The sequence below is a fragment of the Pelophylax lessonae genome (genome assembly GCF_965119305.1).
Source record: "Pelophylax lessonae genome assembly, chromosome: 5".
NCBI classification, from domain to species: Eukaryota; Metazoa; Chordata; class Amphibia; order Anura; family Ranidae; genus Pelophylax; species Pelophylax lessonae.
The window spans coordinates 410768223-410786281 of record NC_138772.1 but is presented as its reverse complement, the minus strand read 5'-3'; positions in this window follow the sequence as shown (position 1 = coordinate 410786281).

Genomic DNA, 18059 nt, shown 5'->3' with positions numbered 1-18059 from the left:
GCTTTGGTGAAAAAAATAATATGCAAAGACCAGAAATTGCCTTGTGTTTGGCTGAAATTATTTTAAATGACCTCAATGGTTTAAGGGGCATGTCAGATGAACGATACCCAGTAGTGAGGCAACCGCTTTTACTAATGGTTGTTGGTCTCTCACCAGCCAGGGCTACTGCTGAATCACAAGCTAGGGAGCAGCTAATGGATCAGACCCATAGGAGAAAGAAAGTAGTCTTTTAGTGATGTTGTCTGACGTGACCCTTAACCATCTAGCATCCAATGTACTTATTCCCAGTGCAGAAGTGATCTTCTACAAGTCAGCCTCACTGTTCTTGGTCATCCAAAGCTTAAGATTTACCAGTGATCTTTTAAATGTCTGCCATTTTGAGGTTTGAACAAATACATGTCAATTTTGTTATTGGGTATTGTTAAAGTGTGGATGTCCATGAAAAAATATTTACAAAGTACTGTGTGAGACTTCAGTTGAACTAGTATGATGTTTTCTGTATAGTGATGGTCTCCAAAATGGCTGCCTTTTTTGGTATGTAAAAACAAATACACCTTAACATGTGTTAGGCCTATTCACTAAAACTGTGCAACACCAACCGATTTCTGCAAACTTATGTCAGATCAATGATCCTTTTAAATCTGATTTGGTTTCTTTAAATTATTGCCCTTTCCAGATTTTAGTGTAATTGGAAAAAGCCCATAGATTTACATTCACAAAGACCTCACAAAAACTTTGGCTAATATTGCTATAGCAGCAATTCACATAAAACATTTAGATATTAAACAAAATATACAAAATCTAGTTTTCGTTGTGCCTTTCATCAAAAATGGGGGTAGTGTTGAAACATTCAAATATTATAGAATACCTTCGATCTTGTGCATTATTTGAAATCTCCAGGCATGAGTAGTATGTCTTTGTTTTTAGCAGAGTGCATTACTTGCTTGCTAACGGTTATGCGGTCTTGGAAGAGAATATTGCTCTTCAGTACAATAGCAATAATGTCTATGAACTGGGACGCTTACACTGTTTAATTTGTAGTAAACTATGAATACGATCAAAAGTTTATTTTTGTTTTTGCCTTGCATGTCTCAATGAAGGTTGTCTTATTTTGCTGTTTTTTTCACATTGGTTATATATTAAACTTAAATTAAAATGAAAAGTGTCTTGCTTGCTCAGTGAAACATTTCCAAGGGCTATTTCCCACTGACCTCCTTTATATTGGCCTGGATCCATGAATGTTGCCATGGATGAGTGGAGCTTCCAACATGTAACACAAGCACTATTTTGTTCACAAGCCATCTGTTTTTGATAAGCAGCAGTGGCGTTTCGTATCAAAGAAGGGTATTCTAGTAAAGTGGTATGAGAAAAGTGTTGTCTTCAGCTATCTGACATTTAACCGTGTGAACATAGGTTTCTAATTTTCATTAGAATGTAAGCAAATTACAGATGTGCATATCCTGCCGTGGCATGTTTTTTACCATGACTCTTATCACAGATGTGGTTCTTTTTTGTAATCTAAAGCCACTTTTTATGGATTTGTGTTCATTATTTTTGTGAGAAAATATGGAAGAAGTTTTTAACCATTAATTGTATAAAACAAAAGTTGAAGAAAATCACCTTTAAAGTTCTCTCCTTTTACATTTATGTAGAACGGGGGCCAGAAGGCTGTCAATCGTCAACCGTTTGGAGCTGACAGGTGGACTGTGACCACTGCTCTGCCTCCCCCCAGCCTCCGCTGCTCTCCTGTTAACTGGAGGGCAGAAGGCAGCCTAGTGCTGGATGGAGGGCAGGAGCTGCCTCAGTGATTGGTTGCTAGGCAGTCCTAGCAACTAATCACAAACCTGATATTATGAACTTCGGTAGCTCCCGCCTTTCACCCAGCACTATGTTGTCTGCTGATCTCACAGCGCTGTGTGTATGTGGGGGATGATGTGAAGGGGACAGAGAACACTACAGTGGGGGGGGGGGGGATGTTATGAGAAATGGACAGGGGACAGGGACTGTGATGGGAAATGGACAGGGGACGGGGACTGTGATGGGAAATGGACAGAGGGCACTGCTTTGGGGAATAGGGAGGCAAAGATCACTGTTTTCAGGGGGCAGAGGACACTACAGTGTGGGGGGGGGGTGATGTGAAGAAGGGCAAAGGACACTGCTTTAGGAGTTACAGAGCATTACTTTGGGGAGAGGGGGCAGAAAACACTACAACAGGGAGGAGGGGGTGATGTGAAGGGGCAGAGGACAGTATAGTAGCGGTGAGTGATGTTGTGATGGGGGGCAGAGGACACTACAGTGGGGAGGAGGGGGGGTGATGTGAAGGGGACAGAGGACACCGCATTAGGGGGTACAGGGCACTATGGTGGGGGGAGATGATGTGAAGAAGACAGAGGACACTACTGTATGGGGTATTGTGCAGGGGGGGGGGGGCAGAGGACACTACGGTGGGGGGTGATATGAAGAGGGGCAGAGGACACTACTGTGATGGACCTTGTGTACTTCATACAGTCTTTTTTGTTGGGGGCTTGACAGTTTTTTCTCTATCATTCATCGACAGACGCAGCTCCATCTAGTCAGAGACTATGGGGTTATGCTCCACCTATCAGGAATAGGCACTAAGCAGGAAAAAAAGCTTAACCACATCTATGGGGGCTGTCTCTGCAGGCATAACCACACACACCCTGCTATCATCAAACAGTTTGTTTCTGCCTAGTTTTAGGAATAGGACCTAGCATATTGCTGGGACTTCAGTCTTAGCTATTATAGGAAAGTTTGGTTGGTTTGTGATTTTTTATTTTCACTAGTTAGTTCCTGAAGACCAAGATCCGGAGGAACTACAAGCAACAGCCGGCTGAGGTTTTGCACTGGATAATCTAGATCCTTAAGGTCTCCCAGTCTGGCAAGCAAGCGTGAGCAGGTTATAGTCCAGATCTAGACCTCGCCACGACAGTACCCTGAGGGATGGGGACGAGCCTGCGAGTGGACCGTCTCACTGGGATGCACACGACCTGGAACGCCTTTAGTCGCAGCTTCCCCTTGGCTGACAGCACACCCATCCCAGGTGGGAGGCGATCTGTTTTGGAATGGCGCTCACCTGGTACCGTGGTATGGGGAGTAAATTGTCCCCCCAAAAACCCCTGGCAGTCTCAGGGCGCACGTGGGCTCTTCCCTGGAATAGTCAGACCTTAGGGGCTCCCTCGGTTCCCCTGGCACCTCGGAGGACTAGTCCTGTGTACCCCTCGGCATTCCCCTACCCCTAGCAGGTTTTTACCTTGGGGGGGGGGGGCGGTAGTAATGCGGCCGTTGCAACAATTATTTGAGGGGGGTGACTTTTCCTGTGTGGGCCCCTGGGCAGGGACCTTTCGATGCCTATTGTTCTGGGCCCCCTTTTGGGGGTCCTATAGATTGGGGGTCCTATAGATCGCATGGCGTGCTGTGAGGGCCGCCATTTTGCTGTGGATCAGGATTTTTATATTCCCATTAGTTTATATGGGCAGCCATTTTCTATAATTCCCCATTGAAAATGCATGAGCGGCCATTATCCTGAGGTCCAAAGGCTGGACAGGCATGCAGCATGGTTGTTTAAAAAAATAGAGGCTGAGTTTTCTCTTCTTCCTGTACAGTCAATGTCAGTTTTGTTTTTGCACAGATCGTGCTGGAAGTCTCCTCTTTGGTCCGGTAACGTTTTCCTGAGGTTTCCTGTGGGTTTTTCTTCATTCACTCTGTCTTATAATGACCAGGGATTGTAAACCCGCACTTGTAGCGGTGGGACCGCGTTTTTGTCAGTCTTAAAGAGACACTGGCCAAATATTTAAAAGTGTGATATGGAGTCTTAGGATATTTCACCTGCAGGACCCCCTGGGATCGATTGCGGGACCTCCTGGTTCTCAGTCTCAGCCAGAGATTGCAGCTTTTTTGCAAAATTTGATGTCTAAGGTACATTTTCATTGCTAGTGCTGCCAGCCGCAAACTCTCTCCGTCCTCACCTCCATCTGCAGGGTCTTTGGACTCTGAGTTAAACATGGCAGACGCAGACCACCCTGAGGGGTCGGTGTCGTCGAATTCTGATGGTGAAGAGGACCTGTCCTCATCACCTGCTGCATGAGAGAACGTGCTTTGGTGGAAGCTCTGATAGTTTCAGTACGGCAAACTTTAAAATTGGCTGATGAACCCACAGCGCCGGGTATGCAGGTGTCTTTTGGCTCCCAGAAATCAGGCAAGGTGTTCCCTTCATATAAAGGGGGGAGGTAGTTGGAAACGGCGCTACCTTTTACATATATGGTAAAAACAACCGTATGGGCGGAACCATACGTCAACGTCACTTCCGGTCTGCAGTTCGCCGTGTGTGGAACGCGGAAGCTCCCCGGCGCTGCAAACACGTTCTGAATCGATCTGCTACAGCTTAACCATGAGTCACTGCTGCTCCCTTTTGTAATTTTATATTACATACTACGCTACGAGGTGTTTTGCTTAATACTCAGATGGTATCCACCGGTCCGTAAGGATAGATTGGTGCCAGATCTGGGAAGTGTCATTTTGCCTTACCCTTTGCAGCCAGGATCATTACCTTTGCTGAGGGGTGAGTGCGACCTCTAGTGGAAGTTGGGACATAAGCAACCGAAGCTCACCATCACCACCTTTTTATTTTCATGTCCTATTTTTTGATAAAGCACATTCGTGGACACTTCACTAATATTTTAATAGTATTTATTGTATATACACATATTACCATATCTTGTCACATCAATTAAATATATTCACCAGCACTTTGTGATTTTTTTAATTATCCGGCCATGTACCATACAATTTTTATCTGCACGTTTTTCTCGTATGCACAATAACCTTTGCACTGGCACTTTAATTTGCACATTTTTTTAATCATACGGTCTGGATTACTGGTTGTTTTTACCACATATGTAAAAGGTAGCGCCGTTTCCAACTACCTCCCCCCTTTATATGATACGTGACCCCTATTTTTAGGGGTTGGTTGGTGGCTGCAACCTATGTAATAAAAGTCTCTGGGAAATTATCCATAGCGCTGGTTCTCTCTCCTTGCATTTCAAGGTGTTCCCTTGCCCAGAATTGTTTCATACCATTGTGGATGAACAATGGTGGCGCATTAAGCACATGTTAGTGGTGCCTAAACGTTTTGCACACCGTTACCCCTTTGCGGAGGCAGTGTCCACTAGGTGGATTGCACCACCAAAAGTGGATCCCCCCGTGTCCAGGTTGAATAAAGCAACTCTGGTACCGGTGGAAGAGTCCCTTTGGTCTCGCCTCAGCTCCTAGAGTGTTTACCAAGGTTTTAACACCGGTATTGGCATTGCTGCGCCAGCGGGGGATTGCGGTACTGGGGTACCTAGACGATCTGTTGTGCGGACTCTCCTTCAGTCTTGTTGGGGGATCTGACGGTCACTGTCAGAACTCTGCAGGATTTCGGTTGGAACATCAATTTCAAGAAATCCGCGCTGACACCTGTCTTGAGACTGGATTATCTGGGCTTGACTCTGGATTCAGCCTTGGCCAAGGTGTTTCTTCCCCCGGATAAGATGCAAAAGTTGCAGGAGGCGATTCGGTGGTTGTTGGCGAACAATGTGTCCTCTCTTCGAGTTTGCATGCGGGCCTTGGGTCTGATGGTATCAACCTTCGAGGTGGTTATGTTTGCTCAGTTCCATACCAGACCTTTGCAAAGGGAGATTCTTGTCAAAAGGACTCTTTGATTCAGTTAAGCCACAACACAAGGTCTGCTCTGTTGTGGTGGATCCAGTCTCCAGCACTATGCCAGGGCAAGTCCTTCTTTCTGTTATTTTGGACAGTGGTGACCACGGACGCCAGCCTATCGGGCTGGGGTGAAGTGGGGTGCTGGGAAAGCTCTGTGCCCAGGGTACCAGGACGATGGAAGAGTCAAAACTACCGATAAATGTTTTGGAGCTCAGAGCAATAAAGCTTTGTCTGAGCCGTTGAACAACTCGTCTGCAAGATTGTCTGGTTCGGATTCAATCAGACATTGCCACAGCTGTGGCTTACATCAATTACCAGGGGGGCACCATAAGTGTCTTGGCAGTCAAAGAGGTGGCAGAGATTCTGGCTTGGGCGGAAAATTTTATTCCAGCCCTCTCTGCTGTACACATTCCAGGTGTGGATAACTGGCAAGCGGATTACCTGAGTCGTCAAATGTTGGATCAAGGTAATAGGAATTTAAGTTTGGGTGAGATACACCACACGTGTTAACCTCTTCCTGTCCACGCTATAGCCAAAAGACGGCTACAGCGTGGATCTTTATTACCGGGAGGGCGTCCATGTAAGTCCTCCCGTGCATGAGCTCCCTGCATGCTCCCTGCAGAGCATGCATTAGACTCAGGCTGATCACGGCCCCTTACCATGTGATCAGCTGTCAGCCAATGACAGCTTATCGTGTGATGTAAACAGCAGCCGGCGATCAGCTGTTTTTTTTCTCCTCACGCTGTCAGTGTGAGGTGAAAGAAATGCTGATCGCTGATGCTGTCAGAGGGACATTGATCCAGAAGAGAGAGGGGCATCTGTGCCTACCTACAAGTGCCTGTCATTGCCCATGAGTGCCACCTATTATTGCCCTTCAGTGCCGCCTTATCAGCGCACATCAATGAAGGAGAAAAATTACCTATTTGCAACATTTTATAACAAAACTATAAAAGCTGTTTTTTTTTTTTTTCTTCAAAATTATCGTGTTTTTTTTTTGTTCAGCAAAAAATAAAAACCCCAGTAGTGATTTAAATACCGCCAAAAAAAGCTCTATTTGTTTTAAAAAAAATGATTTCATTTGGGTACAGTGTTGCATGACCACGCAATTTACATTCAAAGCGCAACAGCGCTGAAAGTTGAGAATTAGCCTGGGAAGGAAGGGGGTTTAAGTGCCCAGTAGGCAAGTGGTTAAAGGATAAGTTCAGAAAAACTGGATTTTTGTCTTATCGTCAAACCCTTTTCTCTGATGTTCATTGACGGACACAGCGACATATCTTCAGTAGTCGCATGGGTTATGCTACGCTTCCTAGGAGTAGAACACTAGGCGGAAAAGGGTTAACAAAGTTTACAGAACTTTAACTAAACCCATGGGGCAGTCCCAGGTGGTATACTCCCACTTACTGCTCTAGGATTCAGTTTTTTTGTTTTGCTGCCTAGTCAGGAGGAAGGACCTAGTTCCTTGCTGGGATCTCTGGTCCTGGCAATTTTTTCTTTTTAGATAGAATTTATTTCTCCTGTTTTTTTCTTGTGAGATCTACAATCAACTGCCAGACTGGGCGACGGGCTGGATAATCTAGATACAAAGGTCCCCCCAGTCTGGGCAGCGAGCACGCTCAGACCTCAGCTCCGCCCTGGGTTGGCCGCGACATAGCCCCACCAGACAGGGGCTGGCCTACAAGTTAAACGCCTCACTAGGTCGCATACGACCGGGTCTTGGCCCCAGTCGCAGCGTTCCTCCTGGCCTACAGCCCCCCCATTTAGATGGCAAGTGGTTCTGTCTGGAGTGGTGCCTGCCTGGTTACTGGTATGGTGAGTAGCTATCCCCTCTCTCCCCCTGTAGGGTTTTTGGGGCGGGACATTGGCCCCTCCTTTGGATGGTCAGTCGCCCCCCCCTGTTCTGAATGGCCCTGTCCTTGAGGCCTAAGAATCCCTCCTGGGAGCCTCGCGGTGCTGACATTTTCTTGTAGCCTGTGTGCTCAATGCACGGCGGCCATGTTTGTGTAGTCCGGCAGGCATTTTGCAGTTGTTTGCCATTGAAAATAGCGGCGGCCGTGACAGTGGAGCCCTCTGGGCGGCAATTTCAGCGATGGGAGCTCCTCCTCATCCCCTGATGCTAACTCCTGGATACTTTCATTTCCTGATCGCTGCTCATGCAGTGCAGATTCTCCTGGTGGCTGCCCTGCCTGGTTTCTGCTATGTGACTGGCAACCAGGTGGTGCTGCCAGAGCGGTGGGGGTTGTCCCTTAACAGTGTTTTACACTTTTTTGTGGGGTCTCCCTGGTGACTAATGGAGTCTTTGGAGCACATCTCCCCATCTGATCCCCTCTCTGAGGTTCTGGAGTCCCTTGTGTCCTGGGTGGAGGTGGCTTTTGGGCGACAGGCTGGCAAAAAAGCACCCCCTGCCTCATCTGTCTCCTCAGATAATGAATCTGATTCGGCTGCCGCGGATGTGGGTCACCCTGTTGAGTCTGCTACAAAGCGCCCTGAATCCTCAGATAGTGAGGATGCTTCCTCCGCTTCTGCAACCGCGCACGAAAAGGCGCTGGTGCACGCACTGATTGTATCTGTGCTTGAGACTTACAGTTGGAGGATGTGGCTGCGATGGAGGCGCAGATTCCCTTTGGCACTCAAGCCATCCAGAGTGGCAAAGGAGTTCCCTTCCCCTCCTATTTTGACAGAATTGTTACTGAACAGTGGAGACGACCAAAGTGTCCCCTTGGGGTCCCTAAGCGAGTTTCTAGGTGATACCCTTATGAGGAGTCCCTTCTTAAGAAGTGGACTGTTCCACTGGTGGACCCTCCGGTTTCCAGATTAAACAAGCCAACCATGATTCCGGTTGAAAAGTTCCTGGCCTTTAAGGACCAGGCTGACCGGAAGGTGGCGGCTGTGGCCCGCAATTTGTACACCCTGGCTGGTTCGGCACTGAGACTGATTTTTCACCATTGCCCTGGTGTCGCAGACTCTGACCGAGTGAGCTAAGCTTTTACGCCGTGACCTGGAGGGGGAGTAGCTCTCCCCTGCCTTTGCTGAGCTGGCAGACCAGCTGGTCCAGGGGCTGCAGTTTATCTGTGATGCCTCCTTGTATGCAGCTCCTCTAGTTGCTCGGCTCTCTATTTTGGTAGTGGTCTGTCTGCGTATCTTTTGGCTCAAATGCTGGTCTGCGGACCAGACTTCTAAAAAGGCCTTGACTGATCTTTACTTTCAAGGAGATCGCCTGTTTGGGGCTACCCTGGATGACCTCATTAAAGATCTCACGTGGGGGAAGAGTACCTTTCTTCCGCAGGCTACCAAGGGCGTGGACCCTCGTCGTAGACGTGGGCCCTCCTTCTCGGCTCATAAGAAGTTGTTTTGTCCCTCAGGGTCGACTGACAAGGGATCGGAGCCCTTCGGGGCCTCCTCTCGAGGATCCAAGCGAACTTGGTCTGGCAAGTTGAGTGCGGGCTTCTTCAGACCCGCGGACATGGCTCCTTCAGCAGGAAGGTGCGCCTTCACCCGTATCGGGGGTGGGGAGAACGTCTTCGCTGGTTCCCGGACCCGTGAACTCCCCTGGTACAAGAACCGGTGAGTCCATGAGGTCATTCAGTCCGGCTATAAGATAGTTTGATTCTTACCCTCCGGTAAGGTTCTTCCTTTCGTCGTGTGACTGTCCCCGGTCCGCTTACAGGCTCTTTTTGGGGTGGTGCAAGACCTTTTACTTTACGGGTGATGGTCCCGGTTTCTGACTTCAGAACATTTTCAGGGTTTTACTAAAACCTGTTTACATTCCCTAGGAAGGAAGGCAAGGTGTGTCCAATTCTGGACTTCAAGGTGCTGAACTGCTTTGTGCAGGTGCAGAAGTACAGAGTGGATTCCGTTTGCACTGTGGTGGCTTCCCTGCAACAGGAGGATTTTCTTGCTTCCATTGACATTATGGACGCTTACCTTCACATTCCAAAATGTGTCGGTCTCCAGCGCTTCCTCCGCTTTGCCGTGGGAGAGGAGTATTATCAGTTTGTGGCATTACCTTTTGGTCTCCCCTCTGCTCCTCGGGTCTTCACGAAAGCGTTGGCCTGGTGCCAGCATTGTTATGCCAATGGGGGATCGCGGTACTGGGCTTTTTGGACGTCGTCCTTCTGCGAGCGGAGTCTCCTACTGCTCTCGTAGAAAACCTGGAAATCACCATATGAGCTTGGGGGAGTTTGGCTGAATTCTGAATTTTCAGAAGTCTGCTCTGGTTCCGTCCACAAGCTGGACTATCTGGGTCTGACTCAATATTCGGCCTTAGCCAGAGTGCTCCTTCCTCTGGACAAACTCCAGAAACTACAGGCTTTAATTCTTCTGCTGTCCAGCAGATTGTCATCCCTCTGGGCTTGCATGCGGGTGCTGGGCCTGATGGTGTCTACTTTCAAGGCGGTTCCGTTTGCACAGTTCCATACGAGGTCTCTGCAAGAGAGATTCTGGCCAAATAGGAGAAGAATCCGCAGTCCCTGGGCAATCAGACCCGGCTGAGCCGGGGAACGAAAGAGTCCCTGATATGGCGGCTTCATTCTTCAGCACTTCAGCTGGGCAAATACTTCCTCCCATTGTATTGGACAGTGGTCACCACAGATGCCATCCTGCCCGGTTGGGGAGGCGTCCTCTGCAAATATTCTGCTCAGGGGATCGGGACACTGGAAGAGTCCAGACTGCTGATCAATGTCTTGGAACTCTGAGTGATCAGACTGTGCCTGTAACATTGGACGGATTGTATTCAGCGATGTCCAGTGCGCATTCAATCAGACAATGCCAAGGCTGGGACTTATGTCAGTCAACGGGGGGGGAGGGGGCACAAGAAGTGTCTTGGCGGCACTGGAGGTAGCTGGCATTCTAAGTTGGGCAGAACGGTTCGTTCCAGCCCTCTCCACCTTACACATTCCTGGGGTGGAAAACTGGAAGGCGGATTACCTCAGTCGCAGGCATTGGACCAAGGGGAGTGGTCTCTTCATCCAGGGGTGTTTCATCAGTTGTGTCTCCGGTGGGGCTTCCCCGAGGTGGATCTGTTTGTTTCTCGGCTCAATAGAAAGGTGCAGAGGTTTGTAGCTCGGTCATGGAAACCTCTGGCAGATGCCACAGATGCGCTGGTGGCCCCCGAAGTGTAAGTATCATCTGATTTATGCCTTCCCTCCTCTCAAGCTTCTGCCATGACTTCTACACAGGATCGAGGCAGAAAGGATTCAGATTATCTTAGTGGCCTCGGACTGGCCTCGCCGGGCTTGGGAAGCCTATCTGGTGCGGCTGGTCGCCGACGTTCCTTGGAAGCTTCCTCTCAGGGAGGATCTGCTGTCCCAAGGACCAATCTTCCATCCTTCTTTACAGTCGTGAGTCGGTGTTTCCAATGCTGTTAAAAGCTAGGAAACCTACTTCTAGGAGGATCTACCGTAGTACATGAAAGACGTACATTGTGTGGTGTGAGTCTCTTGGGGTTCATCCTTGCTCTTGTTCGGTGGCTCGGAGCTTGACCTTCCTTCAACGGGAGGCTGAGCAGAAACTGGCCTTGAGTACTATCAAGGGTTAGGTGTCGGCCTTAGCGGTCTTATTTCAAAGGCCCTTGGCCACATAATCCCTGGTGCGTACTTTTCTTCAGGGAGTTAGGCACTTGACACATCCAGTGCTGTCTCTGTTGCTGCCTTGTGACCTCGATTTTGTGCTCTCAGTCCTCCAGAAGCCTTTTGTTTTAGACTCTTTGGGAGATTCCTCTGCTTACGCTGTCTGAGAAGGTGGCCTTTTCAGTGGCTTTCACCTCTGCGTGCAGGGTGTCCGAATTGGCGACGTTATCCTGTCGTTCACCTTACTAGTGGTTAACAGTGATTAGGTGGTTTTTCACCTCTGTCCGTCGTTCCTTCCTCAGGTTGTGTTTGTGTTGCCTTCCCTGTGTCCCAGGCCATCACATCCAAAGGAAATAGCTTTGCATGCTTTGGATGTGGACTGGGCAATTGGGGTGTACCTGGCAGCTATGGAGTCTTTTTAACCACTTAAGCCCCGGAAGATTTTACCCCCATTCCGACCAGGGGGTATTTTGCGATTCGGCACTGCGTAACTTTAACGGAGAATTGCGCGGTCGTGCGACGCTGTACCTAAACGAATTTGGCGTCCTTTTTTTCCCACAAACAGAGCTTTCTTTTGGCGGTATTTGATCACCTGTGCGATTTTTTGATCACGCGCTATAAACAAAAAAAGAGCGTCCATTTTGCAAAAATAGCAATATTTTTCCCTTTTTTTTATATGAAATTCCCCAAAAAAAAAATGTAAAAATCAAAATTTTTTAAAATTTTCGGCCAATTTGTTTTATGCTACCTATGTTTGGTAAAAAAAATCGCAAAAAGCGTATTTTGATTGGTTTGCGCAAAAGTTATTGCGTTTACTAACAAAGGGAAATATTTTTGTCATTTTTGTTGTTTTTTTTTTTAACGCGTAATGGCGGCGATCTGCGATTTTTTTTGCGGTACTGCGACATTGCGGCGGACAGATCGGACCCTTGACTGACATTTCTGACACTTTTGGGGTTACCAGTGACATTTCTACAGTAATCAGTGCTATACATATGCACTGTTACTGTAAAAATACACTGGTAGTGAAGGGGTTAACTTTATTTGAGAGGGAGGGGCTGTGTGTGTCCCTAGGGGCGTGATTCTAACTGTGATTGGCTGGGGCTTCAGCTGTATGCAGAGTGATCAACGGATCTACATAGTAGATCCATGTGATCAGCTCTCATACAGCGAGGAGAATGACAGGCAGCTTGTTTACACAAGCTGCCTGACTTTCTCCCTCTCCCCCGCCGATCGCAGAGTGGCCGGCGGCGATCGGGTCCGCCGGTCACACGCGCGGGGGGGTCCGTGACCACTCGGGAGCGGGAGCGCGCCTCCGGGGGCGCGCGCTCGCTCCCTAGACACTCACAAGCTAGTGACGTAGCCCTACGTCACTTTGCCTGTGAGGGGCTGACCGCCGACGTAGATAGTCGTGCGGCGGTCGGCAAGTGGTTAAAAGTAAAGCCTCGTACACACGTGTCGAAAATCGGCAGGGAATTTTCATCAGACGACCGATCTGCCGATTTTCGGCTTGTTAGTATGATGCTTCCGACATCCGAGTCCGACTTTTCAGCCGACTCGCAGGCTATAAAATTTTTGTCCGCCGTCAAAACATGGCCGATTTTCGTGCAGTCAGTACAGATTTCGACAGGGAAAAATCTTATGAGCAAGTCTGGGCATGCTCAGAGAAGAAAGAACACAAAGAAAGCAAACCAACACATGACATCACTTCTGAAGTAGATTTTTGTTGGGTGAGAAAATTCGTGTGCGGTCTAGGCACATTCCAACCAACAAAACACCACTCTGGACAAAAGACGGACGATCGGTCTTTCGATAATCGTTGCATGTGTACTAGTCTTAAGACCTGTTTGTGCTCACAGATGGGCCACTGAAAATGTTGTCTGTTTCATCTGTGACCATTTCCAGATGAATCAGACAGGTCTATTCCAGCCAGGGTCAGGTTCCTCCTTTCCCTGTCAAGGTGCATTCTACTCAGGCGCTTTAGGACGTCTCACTCGTTAGGAAGATCAGGAGCTGTGTCCGTCAATGAACGAAAGAGAAAATGGGATTTTTGACTTACTTTTCAATCCATTTCGCTAATTGACAGACACATCACCCACAACCTCTTGTTGTAATTATTCTGACACTACTTGTAACAAAACTGCATACCTATAGCAGAGAGAGTGAGTATACCCCCTGGGACTTCCCATAGGCGTAGCTATACTTTATTTCTGCCTAGTGTCCTACTCCTGTAGGGGCAATATAACCCAATGGTTAAGAAGATCAGGAGTTGTGTCTGTCGAACATCAGAGAAATGGATTTTACGGTAAGTCAAAAATCCCATTTTTCTTTGCTAGAAAATTACTCACTACCCCCAAACATTATATATGTTTTTTTTTCCAGAAACCCTAGGAAAAAATGGTGGTGGTTGCAACTTTTTATGTGACACAGTATTTGTGCAGCAATTTTTCAAACGCATTTTTTGGGGGAAAAAAACGGTTTTATGAATTTAAAAAAAACAAAACACTAAAGTTAGCCCAATTTTGTTGTATAATGTGAAAGATGATGTTAGGCTGAGTAAATATATACCTAACATGTCATGCTTTAAATTGCGCACACTCGTGGAATGGCTCCTAACTCCGGTACAAAAATCTCCATAGGCGATGCTTTAAAATTTTTTACAGGTTACCAGTTTAGAGTTAAAGAGGAGGTCTTGAGCTAGAATTATGGCTCCCGCTCTATCGTTCGCGGCGATACCTCACGTGTGGTATTACAGCTGTTAACATATGTAGGCGCGACGTACATATGCATGCATATGGGGGGGGGGGGGGTCACGTTAAATTTTTTTTTTTTTTTTTTTTTTTTACACTTTCCTGTTTACATTTTTTTTTATTACTTTTATTCCTATTACAAGGAATGTAAACATCCCTTGTACTAGAAATTGGGCATGACAGGTCCTCTTTTTGGAGAGATGTGCAGTCTAGAAGTCCCCACATCTCTCCTCTAGGCTGAAAAAACATAAAAAAAAAAAAAAAAAAAGATTCAGCCTTCCCAGCCGAGTCCACGGCAGTATTTACAACTGCCAGGCAGGATGTGACGTCATACCGTCACGCCTGGGCTTCTGAGAGTCATAGAGACTGCCGGGGACTATCTGGTACTCGGTATGCTCTATGGTGAACTTCCGCTGCTGGCGGATTCCTTCTCTGGCTCGCTGATCGCACGGGTGAGCCGATAGAGGCACTGGAGGGGGGCATGAAAAGGCGCTAGTGGATGTGCTGATTGTATCAGTGCAGGAAACCTTAATGATGGAGGATGCGACTAACGCAGCATCGAAAGGGCGGGTCACCTTTGGCACCCACAGGTCCTCCAACGCGGCAAAGGTGTTCCCCTTTCCGGCTTTCTATGACAATAGTGCCCAAAATGCACTTTTGCAATTCCTAAGCGTTTTGCAATGTGGTATCCTTATGAGGATTACCTCCTTAAAAAAATGAACTTTTCCTCCTGTAGTAGACTCCCTGGTTTCCAGGCTGAATAAAAGCACCATAATTCCAGTTGAAGAGTTCCCGGCTGATAGGAGGTTGGAAGCCTTGTGCCGCCATATGTTTACTGTGAATTAGTTTGTCCACGGACTACAATTTGTCTGTGACGCCTCTTTGGATGCTGCTCCCTTAATTTCTAGACTGTCTGTCTCAGCAGTGGTCCTGCGGCATGTTATCTGACTGAAATGGGATGTTGTTGGGGGGTGGTAAAAACAGGGCTCAACTATAGCGTTTTTTTTTTTTAACCATCCCCAAACTGCAAATGTAGGCAAGTCCTTACTGTCCTGAGCCCCTTATCGGTTACTTTTTAGGGCACCCCTGGGGTGAGGACAGAGAGAGACCCTGGAGGACAGGAGGATGATAGCTGCGAGTGGGACACCGGGCTGCAGATGTCTCGTGTGCCCCCCCCCCCCTTTGGCAGCGCTGTGTGTGATAGCACACACTGACTGACCTGCTGCTGCTGCACACAAGGCTCTGCAAAAACTTTGCTGCACTCTGCAGTTCTCTCACCAGCTGTCCCTTGTGGCAGGAGGTATACAGTGGTATACAGTGGCCAGACTGACTCTCTCATGGGGCCCCCCTCTGACCCCGGGCCCTCGGGCAGTGCCCGAGTGCCTGAATGTTCAGTCCGCCCCTGCTCCAGACTGACCTCCCCAATCTTGATACGCCGATATGGTACGGCTAGTCGCAGATGCTCCTTGGAGACTTCCTCTCAGGGAAGATCTGCTGTCCGAAGGGCCAATCTTCCATCCTGCTTTACAGTCGCTGGCTTTAATGGCTTGGCTGTTGAAAGCCAGGTGCTGAAGGATAGAGGGTTGTCTGAATCGGTAAGTCCTACGCTCTTAAAGGCTAGAAAGTCTACCTCTAGGAAAATTTACCATCGCACTTGGAGACATACATTGCGTGGTGTGAGTCTCTTTGGGTTCACCCTCGCTCCTTTTCGGTGGCTCGAATCTTGGCTTTCCTTCAATGGGGGGGGGGGGGGGGGGTTGAGCAGGGCCTGGCCTTGAGTACAATCAAGGGGCAGGTTTCGGCCTTGGCGGTTTTCTTTCAACCTCCATTGGCCACACATTCCTTGGTGCGTACCTTTATCCAGGGAGTTCGACACTTGGCTCCTCCAGTGCGGTCTCCATTGCCGCCGTGGGATCTCAATTTGGTGTTGTCAGTTCTCCAAAAGCCTCCTTTTGAAAATATTCAGGAGGTTCCCCAGCTTACGTTGTCTCAGAAGGTGGCCTTTTTGTGGCAATTACTTCTGCATGCAGGGTATCAGATCTGGAGGCGCTGTCTTGTTGTTAACATTACCTGGTGGTTCACAGGGTCAAGGTGGTTCTTTGTCCGTGTCCATCATTCCTTCCAAAGGTCGTCTCTGATTTTCATTTGAATGAAGACATCGTGTTGCCTTCCCTGTGTCTTAGGCCTCAGCATCCTAAGGAAATTGCCTTGCATTCCCAGGATGTGGTTCAGGCAAATAGGGTGTACCTGGCAGCTACGGAGTCTTTTAGGAAGTCAGACTCACTATTTTTCCTCACGGATGGACCTCCAAAGGGGTTGGCTGCTCCTGCTGTGACCATCTCCGGATGGATCAGACAGACAGTGATTCAGGCTTATTTCCATTAAAGGTCAGGTTCCTCCTTTCCCTGTTGGCGCGCATTCTTCTCGGCGCTTAGTGCTTCCTAGGCCTTCCATCATCAGGTGTCAGTGATGCAGGTTTGCAAGGCGGCTACCTTGTTGTCTGTGCACATGTTCAAAAAGTTTTATAAGGTGGATGTATTGGCATCTGCGGATGCTTCCTTCAGCCGCAAGGTTTTGCAGGCTGCTGTTTAGAGAACTTGGTCCTCTTTGAGGGTGTTTTACTTTTTTCAGGTGAGCTCCATTTTACCTGGTTAGCTATGTTTAGTCTTGGGAAGTTTTTTTTCTTGCTGTTCCCACCCCTCATGTTTTGATACTGCTTTGGTACGTCCCACATAGTCAAGAAGATGAGGAGCTGTGTCCGTCAATGAACGAAAGAGAGCCCCCCCCATCAGAGCTGCCCACCAGTGCCCATCATTGCCATCTATCAGTGCCGCCTATCAGTGCCCACCAGTGGCGCCTATCGGGTGCCCATCAGTACCACCTATCAGTGCCCATCAATGCCGCCTATCAGTGCTCACCAATGCTGCATATCAGTGCCACCCCATCAGTGCCTCCTCATCAGTGCCTGTCAGTGCAGTCTCATCACTGCTCATCAGTGCAGGAAAAAACATATTTATTTACAAAATTTTATAACATAAACAAAAAACTTTTTTTTTTCAAACTTTTCCGTCTTTTTTTTATTTGTTTAGCAAAAAAGAAAAAACCTTGCGGTGATCAAATACCACCAAAAGAAAGCTCTATTTGTGGGGGGAAAATTACATAAATTTGTTGTCTTTGGGAAATAGACACATGAGTGCTGCAAACATTGCTGCAGAGGTTAGAGGGGTGGGGAGTCAGCCTGTCAGTGCTCAGACCATACGCCGCACACTGCATTAAATTGATCTGTATGGCAGTCGTCCCAGAAGGAAGCCTCTTCTTAAGATGATGCACAAGAAAACATACAGTTTGTGGACGACAAGCAGACTAAGGACATGGATTACTGAACCATGTCCTGTGGTCTGATGAAACCAAGATAAACGTATTTGGTTCAGATGGTGTCACATGTCGCGTGTGGTAGCAAACAGGTGAGGAGTAAAAAGACAAATGTGTCTTGCCCAGTCAAGCATGGTGGTGGGAGTGTCATGGTCTGGGGCTGCATGAGTGCTGCCGCACTGGGGAGATACAGTCCATTGAGGAAACCATGAATGCCAACATGTACTGTGATATACTGAAGCAGAGCATGATCCTCTCTCTTTGGAGACTGGGCCGCAGGGCAGTATTCCAACATGATAACGACTCCAAACTACACTATTATACAAGCTGTACACTCACTACTTTACATTGTAGCAAAGTGTCATTTCTTCAGTGTTGTCACATGAAAAGATATAATAAAATATTTACAAAAATGTGAGGGGTGTACTCACTTTTGTGAGATACTGTATAATACATCATCTGATAGTGTGGCATGTGATTATTGGCTTAGGATTCAATATATGTGGGCAATTTTCACTTCATCTCCTCTGGGTTTACACACACATAAAGAAACAAAAATGCAGGTCAATATTTAATAAGTCTGAATGTTGCAACACAAGTCTAACTGCACTAAACCACATTTTAGACGAGAGGTGAAATATTTCAAGCTGTC